Source organism: Patagioenas fasciata, chromosome 31 (genome assembly GCF_037038585.1).
Source record: "Patagioenas fasciata isolate bPatFas1 chromosome 31, bPatFas1.hap1, whole genome shotgun sequence".
NCBI lineage: Eukaryota > Metazoa > Chordata > Aves > Columbiformes > Columbidae > Patagioenas > Patagioenas fasciata.
This window is the reverse complement of record NC_092550.1, coordinates 2,509,275-2,525,556: the sequence shown is the minus strand read 5'-3', so window position 1 is coordinate 2,525,556 and position 16,282 is coordinate 2,509,275. Positions and strand designations below refer to the sequence as shown.

Sequence of the window (16,282 nt, the reverse complement as noted above, 5' to 3'; positions counted from 1 at the left end):
CGGCTGCTGCGGCTCCTCAGGCAGCGACAGCAGCAGCGATCGGGGGGACGTGGGGGGGCGGACAAGCGGCGGCTGCTGCGGCTCCTCAGGCAGCGACAGCAGCAGCGATCGGGGGCGCTGTGGGGCGGGATGGGGCGGCTGTGGAATTACCTGTGGGGCACTCATGGGGCTGCCCTCTCAGTACCCGCCCCTCGGCACTGACCCCACCCCATGTAGGCGGGGCCACACCCAGCTGCCCCCTCCCATCTGTGACCCATAACCAACCCCATAGCAGCCCTATGGCTGCCCCACAGGTCCCGCTGTAGCAGCCCAGCACCTGCCCCATAGTCGCCCCATAAGTGCTCCAGACATGCCTCTTAAGACCCCTACAGCAGCCCCATGAGTGCCCCACAGGTAATTCCACAGCCGCCCCATCCCGCCCCACAGCGGCCGCTGCGGGACCCCCGGAGACCCCCGGCCCCACACCCGCCCCGCAGCCCCACAGCGCGCGGTCTCGGGCCCCGGTGCCGGCGAAGCCACGTCCTGGCCGCGGCCGGAGGAGCCGCCGCTTGTCCGCCCCCCACGTCCCCCCGATCGCTGCTGCTGTCGCTGCCTGAGGAGCCGCAGCAGCCGCCGCTTGTCCGCCCCCCACGTCCCCCCGATCGCTGCTGCTGTCGCTGCCTGAGGAGCCGCAGCAGCCGCCGCTTGTCCGCCCCCCACGTCCCCCCGATCGCTGCTGCTGTCGCTGCCTGAGGAGCAGCAGCAGCCGCCGCTTGTCCGCCCCCCACGTCCCCCCGATCGCTGCTGCTGTCGCTGCCTGAGGAGCCGCAGCAGCCGCCGCTTGTCCGCCCAGCCCCGACTGCCCCCCCCCAATCGCCGCCGCTGCCGCCCCCGCCACCCCCCTTCTCCCGCCATCCCGGTGTCACAACGGGGACTTTGAGCGCGGCTGTGGAGGCAGCAGCTGTTCTGATAGCGAAGCCAAACCGGACCGGGAAACAGGACCGGGAACCAGGAACCGTGGCAGGGAAGTTTTCCCTTGGAGCAAACAAACCCCAGGTGTTCTTCAATGTTTATTGAGAAAGCAGAGTCAGGATGTACCAGTAGTCCGATCAGTGACCTTCTAAGACAAAGTGGGGTCCTGGGATGTCACAATGGGCCCCAGTGACAAAGAGGGTCCCCATGGTGCCACAATGGGCCCTGGGGACAAAGGGAGTCACCAGGATGTCACAATGGGCCCTGGGGACAAACGGGGGGCCCAGGATGTCATAATGGGCCCAGGGGACAAAGAGGAGTCCCCAGGATGTCACATTAGGCCCTGGGGGAAAGAGGGGTCCCCAGGATGTCACAATGGCCTCTGGGGACTATGAGGGGTCCTGGGACGTCACAATGAGTCCTGGGGATAAAGGGGGTCCCCAGGATGTCACAATGGGCACCTGAGACAAAGGGGGGGTCCCCATTGTGTCACAATGCATCGCCAGTGACAAGGGGGTTCCCCATGGTGTCACAATGGGCCTTGGGGACAATTGGGGGTCCTGGGATGTCACAATGGGCCCTGGGGACAATGAGGGGTTCTGGGATGGCACAACGGGCCCTAGGGAAAAAGGGGGGTCCTGGGATGTCACAATGGGCCCTGGAGACAAAGGGGGCTCCCCAGGATGTCACAATGGGCTCTGGGGACAAAGGGGTCCCCATGGTGTCACAATGGGCCCTGGGGACAAAGAGGGGTTGCCTGAATGTCACAATGGCCCCTGGGGACAAAGGAGGGTCCCCAGGATCTCAAAATGGGCCTTGGGGACAAGGGGGGACCTGCAATGTCACAATAGGTTCTGGGGACTAAGGGGGACCCCAGGATGTCACAATGGGCCCTGGGGATAACGGGGTGTCCTGGGACGTCACAATGGCCCCTGGGGATAATGGGGGATCCCCAGGGTGACACAATGGGCCCTGGGGACAATGGGGGTACCCACAGTGTCAGAACGGGCCTGGGGAAAAAGTGGAATCCTGCAATGTCACAATGGACCCTCAGGACAAGGGGGGGTCCCCATGGTGTCACAATGGCTCCCTAGTGACAAGGGGTTCCCCATGATGTCTTGGTGGGCCCTGGGGACAATTGGGGGGTTCTGAGATGTCACAATGGCCCCTGGGGACAATGGGGGTCCCCATGGTGCCACAATGGGCCCTGGGGACAATTGGGGGGTCCGGAGATGTTGCAATGGGCCCTGGGGACAAGGGGGCCCCCACGATCTCACAATGGGCCGTGGGGACAAAGAGGGGTCCCCATGATGTCACAATGGACCCTGGGGACAATGAGGGGTTCTGGGACGTCACAATGGGCCCTGGGGACAATGAGGGGTTCTGGGACGGCACAATGGGCCCTGGGGAAAAAGGGGGGTCCTGGGATGTCACAATGGGCCCTGGAGACAAAGGGGGCTCCCCAGGATGTCACAATGGGCCCTGGGGACAAAGAGGGGTCCCCTGAATGTCACAATGCGCCCTGGAGACAATGGGGGGTCCTGGGACGTCACAATGGGCCCTGGGGACATAGGGGTACCCAGGATGTCACAATGGGCCCTGGGGACAAAGGGGGCTCCCCAGGATGTCACAATGGGCCCTGGGGACAAAGAGGGGTCCCCAGGATGTTCACAATGGGCCCTGGAGACAGTGGGGAGTTCAGAAATGTCACAATGGGCCCTGGGGACAAAGGGGGCTCCCCAGGATGTCACAATGGGCTCTGGGGACAGAGGGGGTCCCCACGGTGTCACAATGGGCCCTGGGGACAAATGGGGGTCCCCTGAATGTCACAATGCACCCTGAGGACAATGGGGGGTCCTGGGATGTCACAATGGGCCCTGGGGACACAGGGGTCCCCAGGATGTGATAATGGGTTCTGGGGACAAGTGGGGTCCCCAGGATGTCACAATGGGCACTGGGGGGAAAGGGGTGGTCCCCATGCTGTCACAATGGGCCCAAGTGACAAGGAGGGTCCCCACAGTTCCACGATGGGCCCTGGGGACAACGGGGTCCACTGGATGTCACAATGGGCCCTGGGGACATAGGGAGGTCCTAGGATGTCACAGTGGGCCCTGGGGACAATGTGGGGTGCCCTGAATGTCAGAATGGGACCTGGGGACAAAGGGGGTCCTGGGATGTCACAATGGGCCCCAGTGACAAAGGGGGTCCCCATGGCGTCACAATGGGCCTTGGGGACAAAGGGGGTTCCCCAAGATGTCTCAATGGGCCCTAGAGACAATGGGCAGTCCTGGAACATCACAATGGGCCCTGGGGACAAAGTGGGGTCCTGGGACGTAACAATGTGCCCTGGGGAAAAGGGAGGGTCCCCAGGATGCAACAATGGGCCCTGGGGACAAAGTGGGGTCTCCTGAATGTCAAAATGGGCCCTGGGGACAAGGGGGGACCCCATGGTGTCACAATGGGCCCTGGGGACAAAGAGGGGTCCCGTGAATGTCACAATGGGCCCTGGGGACAAAGTGGGGTACCCTGAATGTCAGAATGGGACCTGGGGACAAAGGGGGTCCTGGGATGTCACAATGGGCTCCAGTGACAAAGGGGGTCCCCATGGTGCCAAAATGGGCCCTCAGGACAAACTGGGTCCCCAGGATGTCACAATGGGCCCTGGGGACAAAGGGGGTCCTGGGACGTCACAATAGGCCCTGGCGACAAAGGCGGTCCCCATGGTGTCACAATGGGCCCTGGGGACAAAGAGGGGTTGCCTGAATGTCACAATGGCCCCTGGGGACAAAGGAGGGTCCCCAGGATCTCAAAATGGGCCTTGGGGACAAGGGGGGACCTGCAATGTCACAATAGGTTCTGGGGACTAAGGGGGACCCCAGGATGTCACAATGGGCCCTGGGGATAACGGGGTGTCCTGGGACGTCACAATGGCCCCTGGGGATAATGGGGGATCCCCAGGGTGACACAATGGGCCCTGGGGACAATGGGGGTACCCACAGTGTCAGAACGGGCCCTGGGGAAAAAGTGGAATCCTGCAATGTCACAATGGACCCTCAGGACAAGGGGGGGTCCCCATGGTGTCACAATGGCTCCCTAGTGACAAGGGGTTCCCCATGATGTCTTGGTGGGCCCTGGGGACAATTGGGGGGTTCTGAGATGTCACAATGGCCCCTGGGGACAATGGGGGTCCCCATGGTGCCACAATGGGCCCTGGGGACAATTGGGGGGTCCGGAGATGTTGCAATGGGCCCTGGGGACAAGGGGGCCCCCACGATCTCACAATGGGCCGTGGGGACAAAGAGGGGTCCCCATGATGTCACAATGGACCCTGGGGACAATGGGGGGTCCTGGGACGTCACAATGGGCCCTGGGGACAAAGGGTTCCCCAGGATGTCACAATGGGCCCTGCGGACAATGGGCTCCCCAGGATTTCACAATGGGCCCTGGGGACAACGGGGGTCCCGACGGTGTCACAATGGGACCTTGGGCCAAAGGCTGTCCCCTGAATGTCAAAATGGGCCCCGTGGACAATGGGGGTCCCCAGGATGTCACAATGGGCTCTGGGGACCATGGGGGGTCCAGGAACGTCACAATGGGCCCCAGTGACAAAGGGGGTCCCAATGGTGCCACAATGGGTCCTGGGGAAAAAGGGCGTCCCCAGGATGTCACAATGGGCTCTGGGGACAAGGGGGGTCCCCACGGTGTCACAATGGGTCTTGGGTACAAAGTGGGGTCCTGGGATGTCACATTGGGCCACAGTGACAAAAGGGGTCCCCATGGTGCCCCAATGGGCCCTGGGGACAAAGGAGGTCCCCATGGTGCCACAGTGGGCCCCAGTGACAAAGGGGGTCCCCACGGTGTCACAATGGGCCTTGGGTACAAACTGGGGTCCTGGGGTGTCACAATGGGCCCTGGGGACAAAGGGGGTCCCCATGGTGCCACAATGGGCCCTGGGAACAAAGGGGGTCCCCAGGATGTCACAATGGGCCCTGGGGAGAAAGAGGGGGTCCCCATGGTGTCACAATGGGTCCCGAGTGATAAGGGGGGTCCCCACGGTGCCACAATGGGCCAGAGGGATGAGGCGGTCCCCATGATGTCACAATGGGCCCTGGGGACAATGAGGTGTGCCCAGGATGTCACAATGGGCCCTGAGGACAAGGGGGGGTCCCCATGCTGTCACAATGGGTTACCAGTGACAAGGGGGGTCCACATGGTGTCACGATGGGCCCTGGGGACAAAGGTGGGTCCCCATGGTGTCACAATGGACCCTGGGGACAAACGGGGGTCCCTATGGTGTCACAATGGGTCCCCAGTGACAAGTGGGGTCCTGAGATGTCACAATGGGTCCTTGGGACAAAGGGGGGTCCCCAGGATGTCACAATGGGCCCTGGGGACAGTGGGGGTCCCCATGGTGTATACAATGGGTCCCCAGTGACAAAGAGGGTCCCCAGGATGTCACAATGGGCCCTGGGGACAAAGGGGGTCCTGGGACTTCACAATGGGCCCTGCGTACAAGGGCGGGTCCCCAGGAGGTCACAATGGGCCCTGGGGGCAAAGGGGGCTCCTGGGATGTGACAATGGGCCCTCGAGTCAAAGGGGTGTCCCCATGGTGTCACAATGGGCCCTGAGGACAATGGGGAGTCCTGGGATGTCACAATGGGCACTGGGAAGAAAGAGGGGGTCCCCAGGGTGCCACTATGGGCCCTGGGGACAAGAGGGTCCCCAGGATATCACAATGGGCCCTGGGGACAACGAGGGTTCCGACGGTGTCACAATGGGCCCTTGGGAAAAAGGCTGTCCCCTGAATGTCACAATGGGCCCTGGGGACAATGGGGGTCCCCAGGATGTCACAATGGGCTCTGGGGAGAAAGGGGTGGTCCCCATGGTGTCACAATGGGCCCAAGTGACAAGGAGGGTCCCCATGGTTCCACGATGGGCCCTGCGGACAACGGGGTCCACCGGATGTCACAATGGGCCCTGGGGACAAAGGGAGGTCCTAGGATGTCACAGTGGGCCCTGGGGACAAAGTGGGGTCCCCTGACTGTCACAATGGGAGCTGGGGACAAAGGGGGTCCTGGGATGTCACAATGGGCCCCAGTGACAAAGGGGGGTCCTCGGATGCCACAATGGGCCCTCGGGACAACTGGGGGGTCCTGAGATGTCGCAATGGGCCCTGGGGACAATGGGGGGTCCCCACGGTGCCACAATGGGTCCCCAGTGACAAGGGGAGTCCCCAGGATGTCACAATGGGCCCTGGGGATAAAGGGGGTCCCCAGGATGCCACAATGGGCCCTGGGGAAAAAGGGGGGTCCTGGGATGTCACAATGGGCCCTTGGGAAAAAGGCTGTCCCCTGAATGTCACAATGGGCCCTGGGGACAATGGGGGTCCCCAGGATGTCACAATGGGCTCTGGGGACAATGGGGGGTCCTGGAATGTCACAATGGGCCCTAGGGACAAAGGTTGGTCCCCAGGTTGTCACAATGGGTCCTGGGGACAACTGGGGGTCCCCAGGATGTCACAATGGGCCCTGGGGACAAGGGGGATACCCACGGTGTCAAAATGGGCCCTGGGGACAAAGGGAGGTCCCCAGGATGTCACAATGGGCCCTGGGGATGACGGGGGGTCCTGGGACGTCACAATGGGCCCTGGGGACAATGGGGCGTCCTGATATGTTACAATGAGCCCTGGGCAGAACTGGGGGGTCCTTAGATGGGGGGTCCTTATGTGGGGGGTGATGGTTAAAGTGTAAGTATGGAGAAGCTTGGCAGATTGATTATATTACACTTCCACAAACACGCCAAGGTAAGCGTTATGTACTTACAATGGTGGAAGCAACCACTGGATGGTTGGAAACATCTGCCGTACCTCATGCTACAGCCCGAAATACCATCTTGGGCCTTGAGAAGCAAGTCCTTTGGTGGCCGGGTACGCCAGAAAGAATTGAATCAGACAATGGTACTCATTTCAAAACCAGTATTATAGACAATTGGGCCAAAGAACATGGTATTGAGTGGGTGTATCATATTCCATATCATGCACCAGCCTCTGGGAAAATTGAAAGGTACAATGGTTTGTTAAAAACTACACTAAAGGCACTGGGTGGTGGAGCCTTTAAAAACTGGGATTCACATTTAGCAAAAGCCACTTGGTTGGTCAACACCAGGGGATCAACCAATCGAGCCGGGCCTGCCCAATCAGAAATTCTATGGACTGTGGAAGGAGATAAAGTCCCTGTAGTACACATGGAAAATATGTTAGGAAAGGCAGTCTGGGTTCCTCCTGCCTCAGGCACAGGCAAACCTATTCGTGGGATTGTTTTTGCCCAGGGACCTGGCAGCACCTGGTGGGTGATGCTTAAGGATGGAGAAGTTCGGTGTGCACCTCAAGGGGATTTGATTTTAGGTGAAAATGTGCAATGCTGAACTGTACGATGTGAATTGCCGCACTAACAATGTTTAATAAGTGTCTTTCAGATCAAGACAATGGTGATGAAACCAGCGCTGGCTTCTTCGAGTGGCGCCCGACACCTTCTTGGAAGTTGGTGTCCTTAACCCACCAACAGGGGTCATGAGATGCACTTGGACCATTTTCCCTGCCCTGGGAGACTGTGGTGACAAAATGAACTTAATGAACTTTTCAAAGGATGGTCCACTGATTAATTACTCCTGTGTATATATGTACATATGTATATATATATATATAGTAGTAGTGATTAATTAGATTGTATTGATAGATTGTATTGATAAGGTTTAAGTATTCAGTGAATGTCATATGATAAGGGGTGGAATGTCCTGGTTTTGTTAAAAACAAGTTTCTCTTTTAGTGAATTTTGCCTGTCAGCCAAAGCCTTCATGTCAGCTGCATTTTCCTGGAGAACCAGACACATGTTTTGGTTAAACCCAGCAATGGAATGGAAACTTATTGACAAGCACAGATGGACATCTCGCGAGAGGGGCAACGAGAAACTGGTGATCGAGAGACTGACCAACGGTGAATAACATTCCATTCACGTGAACACTTCATATAAAAGTGGGAGATCACGAGGATCTCGCCCCTTTTCCCTTTCTCCCTTTTTTCCTCATGGCCGACATCAGGAGAGGACCTTGCTGGTCGTCCCTGCGAACGGAGGCCAGTGAGAGACTGAATCCAGCTCCGGTTGGCTGCAGAGTCTGATCCAGGACTTTGGGTGCTGGCTCTGCAGTTGCTCAGACTTACAAGATTGGTTTTGTATATTTGTATTATTTTCTCTGTTCTCATCAGTAGCATCAGTAAAACATCTTGAACTTTTCCAACTCTCTCCCCTCTGTGCTTCTTCCCCTCCCGATCGCCTGTGCTGAGTGGGAAGGGGGGAGAGGGAGGGGCAAAAGGGGGAATTGGGGGGGGGAGAGGACGTTGACAACACATCTGCCAGGGTTTGATTGTCACCCCGCAATCCTAACCCTCGACAGGGACAAAGGGGGTCCTGGGATGTCACAATGGGCCCTGGGGACAAAGGGCGGTCACCAGGATATCACAATGGGCTCTGGTGACAATGGGGTCCCCAGGATGTCACAATGGGCCCTGGGGACAAGTTGGGGTCCCCTGAATTTCACAATGGGCCCTGGGGACAAAGAGGGCTCCCCAGCATATCACAATGGGCCCTGGGGACAATGGGGGGTCCTGGGACGTCACAATGGGCCCTGGGGACAAGGGGGGGTTCCCAGGATGTCACAATGGGCCCTGGGGACAAAGGGGGTCCCCACGGTATCAGAATGGGCCCTGGGGACAAAGGGGGGTCCCCTGAATGTCACAATGGGCCCTGGGGACAATGGGGGGTCCTGGGATGTCTCAATGAGCCCTGCGGACAAGGGTGGTACCCACGGTGTCACAATGAGCCCTGGGCACAACGGGGGGTCCCCATAGTGTCACAATGGGTCCTGGGGACAATGGGGGGTCCTGGGACGTCACAATGGGCCCTGGGGACAAGGGGGGGTCCCCAGGATGTCACAATGGGCCCTGGGGAAAAAGAGGGGTCCCCTGAATGTCACAATGGGCCCTGGGGACAAGGGGGTGCAGAGGATGTCACAATGGGCCCTGGGGACAATGGGGGGTCCTGGGATGTCACAATGGGCCCTGGGGACAATGGGAGTCCCCAGGGTGTCACAATGGGCCTTGGGAACAAGGGGGTCCCCCAGATATCACAATGGGCCCTGGGGACAATGTAAGGTCCTGGGCTGTCACAATGAACCCTGAGGACAAGGGGGGTCCCCAGGATGTCACAATGAAGTCTTGGGACAAAGGGGGTCCCCAGGATGTCACAATGGGCCCTGGGGACAAAGCGGGGGTCCTGGAATCTCACAATGGGCCCCAGTGACAAAGGGGGTCCCTATGGTGCCACAATGGGCCCTGGGGACAAAGGGGGTCCCCTGGATGTCACAATGGGCTCTGGGGACAAGGAGGGTCCCCAGGATGTCACAATGGGCCCTGGGGACAAAGGGGGTCCCCACGGTATCAGAATGGGCCCTGGGGACAAGGGGGGTCCCCTGAATGTCACAATGGGCCCTGGGGACAATGGGGGGTCCTGGGATGTCACAATGAGCCCTGCAGACAAGGGTGGTACCCACAGTGTCACAATGGGCCCTGGGCACAAGGGGGGGTCCCCTTGTGTCACAATGGACCCTGGGGACAAGGGGGTGCCGAGGATGTCACAATGGGCCCTGGGGACAATGGGGGGTCCTGGGACCGCACAATGGGCCCTGAGGACAATGGTGGGTCCCCTGAATGTCAAAATGGGCCCTGGGGACAAAGGGGGGTCCGCAGGATGTCACAATGGGCACTGGGGACAAAGGGGGGGTCCCCAGGATGTCACAATGGGCCCCGGGGACAATGTGGGGTCCTGGGATTTCACAATGGGCCCCAGTGACAAAGGGGGTCCCCTGAATGTCACAATGGGTCCTGGGGACAATGGGGGGTCCTGGGACGTCACAATGGGCCCTGGGGACAAGGGGGGGTCCCCAGGATGTCACAATGGGTCCCCAGTGACAAGGAGGGGTCCCCATGGTGTCACAATAGGCCCTGGGGACAAAGTGGGGTCCAAGAATGTCACAATGGGCCCTGGGGACAAAAGGGGTTGCCATAGTGCCACAATGGGCCCTGGGGTCAAAGGGGGTCCCCATGGTGCTACAATGGGCCCTGGGGACAAAGGGGGGTCCTGGGATGTCACAATGGGCCCTGGGGACAAAGGCGGTGTCCCCATGGTGCCACAACGGGCCCTGGGAGCAAGGGGATGGCCAGGATGTCACAATGGGTCCTGGGGAAAATGGGGGGTGCCCAGGATGTCACAATGGACCCTGAGGACAAGCGGGGGTCTCCATGGTGTCACAATGGGCCCCAGTGACAAAGGGGGTCCCCTGAATGTCACAATAGGTCGTGGGGACAATAGGGGGTCCTGGGACGTCACAATGGGCCCTGGGGACAAGGAGGGATCCCCAGGATGTCACAATGGGCCCTGGGGACAATGTGGGGTCCTGGGACGTCACAATGGGCCCTGGGGACAAGGGGGGGTCCCCAGGATGTCACAATGGGCCCTGGGGACAAAGAGGGGTCCCCTGAATGTCACAATGGGCCCTGGGGACAAGGGGGTGCAGAGGATGTCACAATGGGCCCTGGAGACAATGGGGGGTCCTGGGACATCACAATGGGCCCTGGGGACAAGGAGGGATCCCCAGGATGTCACAATGGGCCCTGGGGACAATGGGGGGTCCTGGGACGTCACAATGGGCCCTGGGGACAAGGGGGGGTCCCCAGGATGTCACAATGGGCCCTGGGGACAAGGGCGTGCCGAGGATGTCACAATGGGCCCTGGGGACAATGGGGGGTCCTGGGATGTCACAATGGGCCCTGGGGACAAGGTGGGGTCCCCAGGATGTCACAATGGGCCCTGGGGACAAAGGGGGTCCCCACGGTGTCAGAATGGGCCCTGGGGACAAGGGGGGTCCCCACGGTGTCACAATAGGCCCTGGGGACAATGGGGGGTCCTGGGATGTCACAATGAGCCCTGGGGACAAGGGTGGTACCCACGGTGTCACAATGGGCCCTGGGCACAAGGGGGGGTCCCCATAGTGTCACAATGGACCCTGGGGACAAGGGGGTGCCGAGGATGTCACAATGGGCCCTGGGGACAATGGGGGGTCCTGGGACCTCACACTGGGCCCTGAGGACAATGGTGGGTCCCCTGAATGTCAAAATGGGCCCTGGGGACAAAGGGGGGTCCGCAGGATGTCACAATGGGCACTGGGGATAAAGGGGGGGTCCCCATGGTGTCACAATGGGCCCAAGTGACAAGGAGGGTCCCCACGGTGCCACGATGGGTCCTGGGGACAAGGGCGTCCCCCAGATGTCACAATGGGCCCTGGGGACAATGGGAGGCCCCAAGGTGTTCAGAACGAGCCCTGGGGACAAAGTGGAATCCTGGGATGTCACAATGGCCCCCAGTGACAAAGGGGTTCCCCATGGTGCCACAATGGGCCCTGGGGACAAAAGGGGTCCCCAGGATTTCACAATAGCACTGGGGACAAAGGGGGGTCGTGGGATGTCACAATGGGCCCTGGGGACAAGGGAGATCCCCATGGTGTCACAATAAGCCCTGGGGACAAAGGGTGGTCCTGGGACATTTCAATGGGCCCTGGGGACAAAGGGGGGACCCCAGGATGTCACAATGGGCCCTGGGGACAAAGGGGGGTCCCCATGGTGTCACAATGGGCCCTGGGGACAAGGGGGTCCCCCAGATATCGCAATGGGCCCTGGGGACAAAGTAAGGTCCTGGGCTGTCACAATGGACCCTGAGGACAAGGGGGGTCCCCCAGATGTCACAATGGGCCCTGGGGACCAGGGGGGATCCTGGGATGTCACAATGGGCCCCAGTGACAAAGAGGGTCCTCATGGTGCCACAATGGGCCCCAGTGACAAAGGGGGTCCCCTGGATGTCACAATGGGCTCTGGGGACAATGGGGGGTCCTGGGACGTCACAATGGGCCCTGGGGACAAGGAGGGCACCCCAGGATGTCACACAGGGCCCTGGGGACAATGGCGGGTCCTGGGACGTCACAGTGGGCCCTGGGAACAAGGGGGGGTCCCCAGGATGTCACAATGGGCCCTGGGGACAAAGAGGGGTCCCCTGAATGTCACAATGGGCCCTGGGGACAAGGGGGTGCCGAGGATGTCACAATGGGCCCTGGGGAAAATGGGGGTCCTGGCACGTCACGATGGGCCCTGGGGACAAGGAGGGATTCCCAGGATGTCACAATGGGCCCTGGGGACAAGGGGGTGTCCCCAGGATGTCACAATGTGCCCTGCGGACAAGGGTGGTACCCACGGTGTCACAATGGTCACTGGGACAAGGGGGGGTCCCTATAGTGTCACAATGGGTCCTGGGGACAAGTGGGGTCCCCTGAAAGTCACAATGGGCCCTGGGGACAATGTGGGGTCCTGGGATGTCACAATGGGCCCCAGTGACAAACGGGGGCCCCTGAATGTCACAATGGGCCCTGGGGACAAGGGGGGGTCCCCAGGACGTCACAATGGGCCCTGGGGACAAAGAGGGGTCCCCTGAATGTCACAATGGGCCCTGGGGACAAAGGGGGGTCCGCAGGATGTCACAATGGGCCCTGAGGACAAGGGGGGGTCCCCATGGTGTCACAATGGGTCCACAGTGACAAGGAGGGTCCCCATGGTGTCATGATGGGTCCTGGGGACAAGGGGGTCCCCAGGATGTAACAATGGACCCTGGGGACAATGGGGGGTCCTGGGACGTCACAATGGGCCCTGAGGACAATGGGGTTGCCCAGGATGTCACAATGGGCCGTGGGGACAATGGGAGTCCCCAAGGTGTCAGAACGAGCCCTGGGGACAAAGTGGAATCCTGGAATGTCACAATGGCCCCCAGTGACAAAGGGGTTCCCCATGGTGTCACAATGGGCCGTGGGGACAAAAGGGGTCCCCAGGATTTCACAATAGCACTGGGGACAAAGGGGGGTCATGGGATGTCACAATGGGCTCCAGTGACAAAGAGGGTCCTCATGGTGCCACAATGGGCCCTGGGGACAAAGGGGGTCCCCTGGATGTCACAATGGGCCCTGGGGACAAGGAGGGTCCCCAGCATGTCACAATGGGCCCTGGGGACAAAGGGGGGTCCTGGGACGTCACAATGGGCCCTGGGGACAAGGGGGGGTCCTGGGACGTCACAATGGGCCCTGGGGACAAGGGGGTGCAGAGGATGTCACAATGGGCCCTGGGGACAATGTCGGGTCCTGGGACGTCACAATGGGCCCTGGGGACAAGGGGGGGTCCCCAGGATGTCACAATGGGCCCTGGGGACAAAGAGGGGTCCCCTGAATGTCACAATGGGCCCTGGGGACAAGGGGGTGCAGTGGATGTTACAATGGGCCCTGGGGACAATGGGGGGTGTCCAGGATGTGAGAATGAGTCCTGAGGACAAGGCGGGGTCCCCATGGTATCACAATGGGTCCCCAGTGACAAGGAGGGGTCCCCATGGTGTCACAATAGGCCCTGGGGACAAAGTGGGGTCCAAGAATGTCACAATGGGCCCTGGGGACAAAAGGGGTTGCCATGGTGCTACAATGGGCCCTGGGGACAAAGGGGGGTCCTGGCATGTCACAATGGGCCCTGGGGACAAAGGGGGTGTCCCCATGGTGCCACAACGGGCCCTGGGAGCAAGGGGGTGCCCAGGATGTCACAATGGACCCTGAGGACAAGCGGGGGTCTCCATGGTGTCACAATGGGCCCCAGTGACAAAGGGGGTCCCCTGAATGTCACAATAGGTCCTGGGGACAATGGGGGGTCCTGGGAAGTCACAATGGGGCCTGGGGACAAGGAGGGATCCCCAGGATGTCAGAATGGGCCCTGGGGACAAAGAGGGGTCACCTGAATGTCACAATGGGCCCTGAGGACAAGGGGGTGCAGAGGATGTCACAATGGGCCCTGGGGACAATGGGGGGTCCTGGGACATCACAATGGGCCCTGGGGACAAGGAGGGATCCCCAGGATGTCACAATGGGCCCTGGGGACAATGGGGGGTCCTGGGACGTCACAATGGGCCCTGGGAAGAAGGGGGGGTCCCCAGGATGTCACAATGGGCCCTGGGGACAAGGGGGGGTCCTGGGATGTCACAATGGGCTCTGGGGACAATGGGGGGTCCTGGGATGTCACAATGGGCCCTGGGGACAAGGGTGGGTCCCCAGGATGTCACAATGGGCCTTGGGAACAAGGGGGTCCCCCAGATATCACAATGGGCCCTGGGGACAATGTAAGGTCCTGGGCTGTCACAATGGACCCTGAGGACAAGGGGGGTCCCTAGGATGTCACAATGAAGTCTTGGGACAAAGGGGGTCCCCAGGATGTCACAATGGGCCCTGGGGACAAAGGGGGTCCCCACGGTATCAGAATGGGCCCTGAGGACAAGGGGGGTCCCCTGAATGTCACAATGGGCCCTGGGGACAATGGGGGGTCCTGGGATGTCACAATGAGCCCTGCAGACAAGGGTGGTACCCACAGTGTCACAATGGGCCCTGGGCACAAGGGGGGGTCCCCATAGTGTCACAATGGACCCTGGGGACAAGGGGGTGCCGAGGATGTCACAATGGGCCCTGGGGACAATGGGGGGTCCTGGGACCGCACAATGGGCCCTGAGGACAATGGTGGGTCCCCTGAATGTCAAAATGGGCCCTGGGGACAAAGGGGGGTCCGCAGGATGTCACAATGGGCACTGGGGACAAAGGGGGGGTCCCCAGGATGTCACAATGGGCCCTGGGGACAATGTGGGGTCCTGGGATTTCACAATGGGCCCCAGTGACAAAGGGGGTCCCCTGAATGTCAAAATGGGCCCCCGTGACAAACGGGGGCCCCTGAATGTCACAATGGGCCCTGGGGACAATGGGGGGTCCCGGGACGTCACAATGGGCCCTGGGGACAAGGAGGGATCCCCAGGATGTCACAATGGGCCCTGGGGACAATGGCGGGTCCTGGGACGTCACAATGGGCCCTGGGGAAGAGGGGGGGTCCCCTGGATGTCACAATGGGCCCTGGGGACAAGGAGGGATTCCCAGGACGTCACAATGGGCCCTGGGGACAAGGGGGTGTCCCCAAGATGTCACAATGGGCCCTGCGGACAAGGGTGGTACCCACGGTGTCACAATGGGCACTGGGCACAAGGTGGGGTCCCTATAGTGTCACAATGGGTCCTGGGGACAATGTGGGGTCCTGGGATGTCACAATGGGCGCCAGTGACAAACGGGGGCCCCTGAATGTCACAATGGGCCCTGGGGACAATGTGGGGTCCTGGGATGTCACAATGGGCGGCAGTGACAAACGGGGGCCCCTGAATGTCACAATGGGCCCTGGGGACAATGGGGGGTCCCGGGACGTCACAATGGGCCCTGGGGACAAGGAGGGATCCCCAGGATGTCACAATGGGCCCTGGGGACAAAGAGGCGTCCCCTGAATGTCACAATGGGCCCTGGGGACAAGGGGGTGCCGAGGATGTCACAATGGGCCCTGGGGACAAGGGAGATCCCCATGGTGTCACAATAAGCCCTGGGGACAAAGTGGGGTCCTGGGATGTCACAATGGGCCCTGGGGACAATGGGGGTCCTGGGACGTCACAATGGGCCCTGGGGACAATGGGGGTCCCCACGGTGCCACGATGGGTCCTGGGGACAAGGCCGTCCCCCTAGATGTCACAATGGGCCCTGGGGACAATGGGGTTGCCCAGGATGTCACAATGGACCCTGGGGACAAAGCGGGGTGGGCAGGATGTCACAATAGGCACTGGGGACAAAGCGGGGGTCCCCACGGTGTCACAATGGGTCCCCAGTGACAAGGAGGGTTCCCCATGGTGTCACAATAGGCCCTGGGGACAAAGTGGGGTCCTAGAATGTCACAATGAGCCCTGGGGACAAAGGGGGGTCCTGGGATGTCACAATGGGCCCTGGGGACAAGAGGGGATTCCTAGGATGTCACAATGGGCCCTGGGGACTGATGTGGTCCCCACGGTGTCACAATATGTCCTGGAGACAAAGAGGGGTCCCCAGGATGTCACAATGGGCCCTTGGGACAATGCGGTTCCTGGGATGTCACATTGGGTCCCCAGTGACAAAGGGGGTCCCCAGGATGTCTCAATGGGCCCTGAGGACAATGGGAGGTCCCCATGGTGTCACAATGGGTCCCCAGTGACAAGGGAGGTCTCCACAGTGCCAGGATGGGTCCTGGGGACAAGGAGGTCCCCAGGATGTCACAATGGGCCGTGGGGACAAAGAGGCTCCCCAGGATGTCACA

General features: G+C 60.6%; 1 long non-coding RNA gene across 1 annotated transcript in view; it reads right to left on the bottom strand.

The window, feature by feature from the left end:
• Window positions 1-7,221: 7,221 nt before the first annotated feature.
• The window catches only part of LOC139825932 (uncharacterized), a 52,085-nt gene continuing 43,024 nt past the window's right edge, over window positions 7,222-16,282 (bottom strand). The window contains exon 3 of the long non-coding RNA XR_011736083.1: window positions 7,222-8,280. This is a non-coding gene — a long non-coding RNA (uncharacterized lncRNA). The remainder of the gene's footprint in view (window positions 8,281-16,282) is intronic.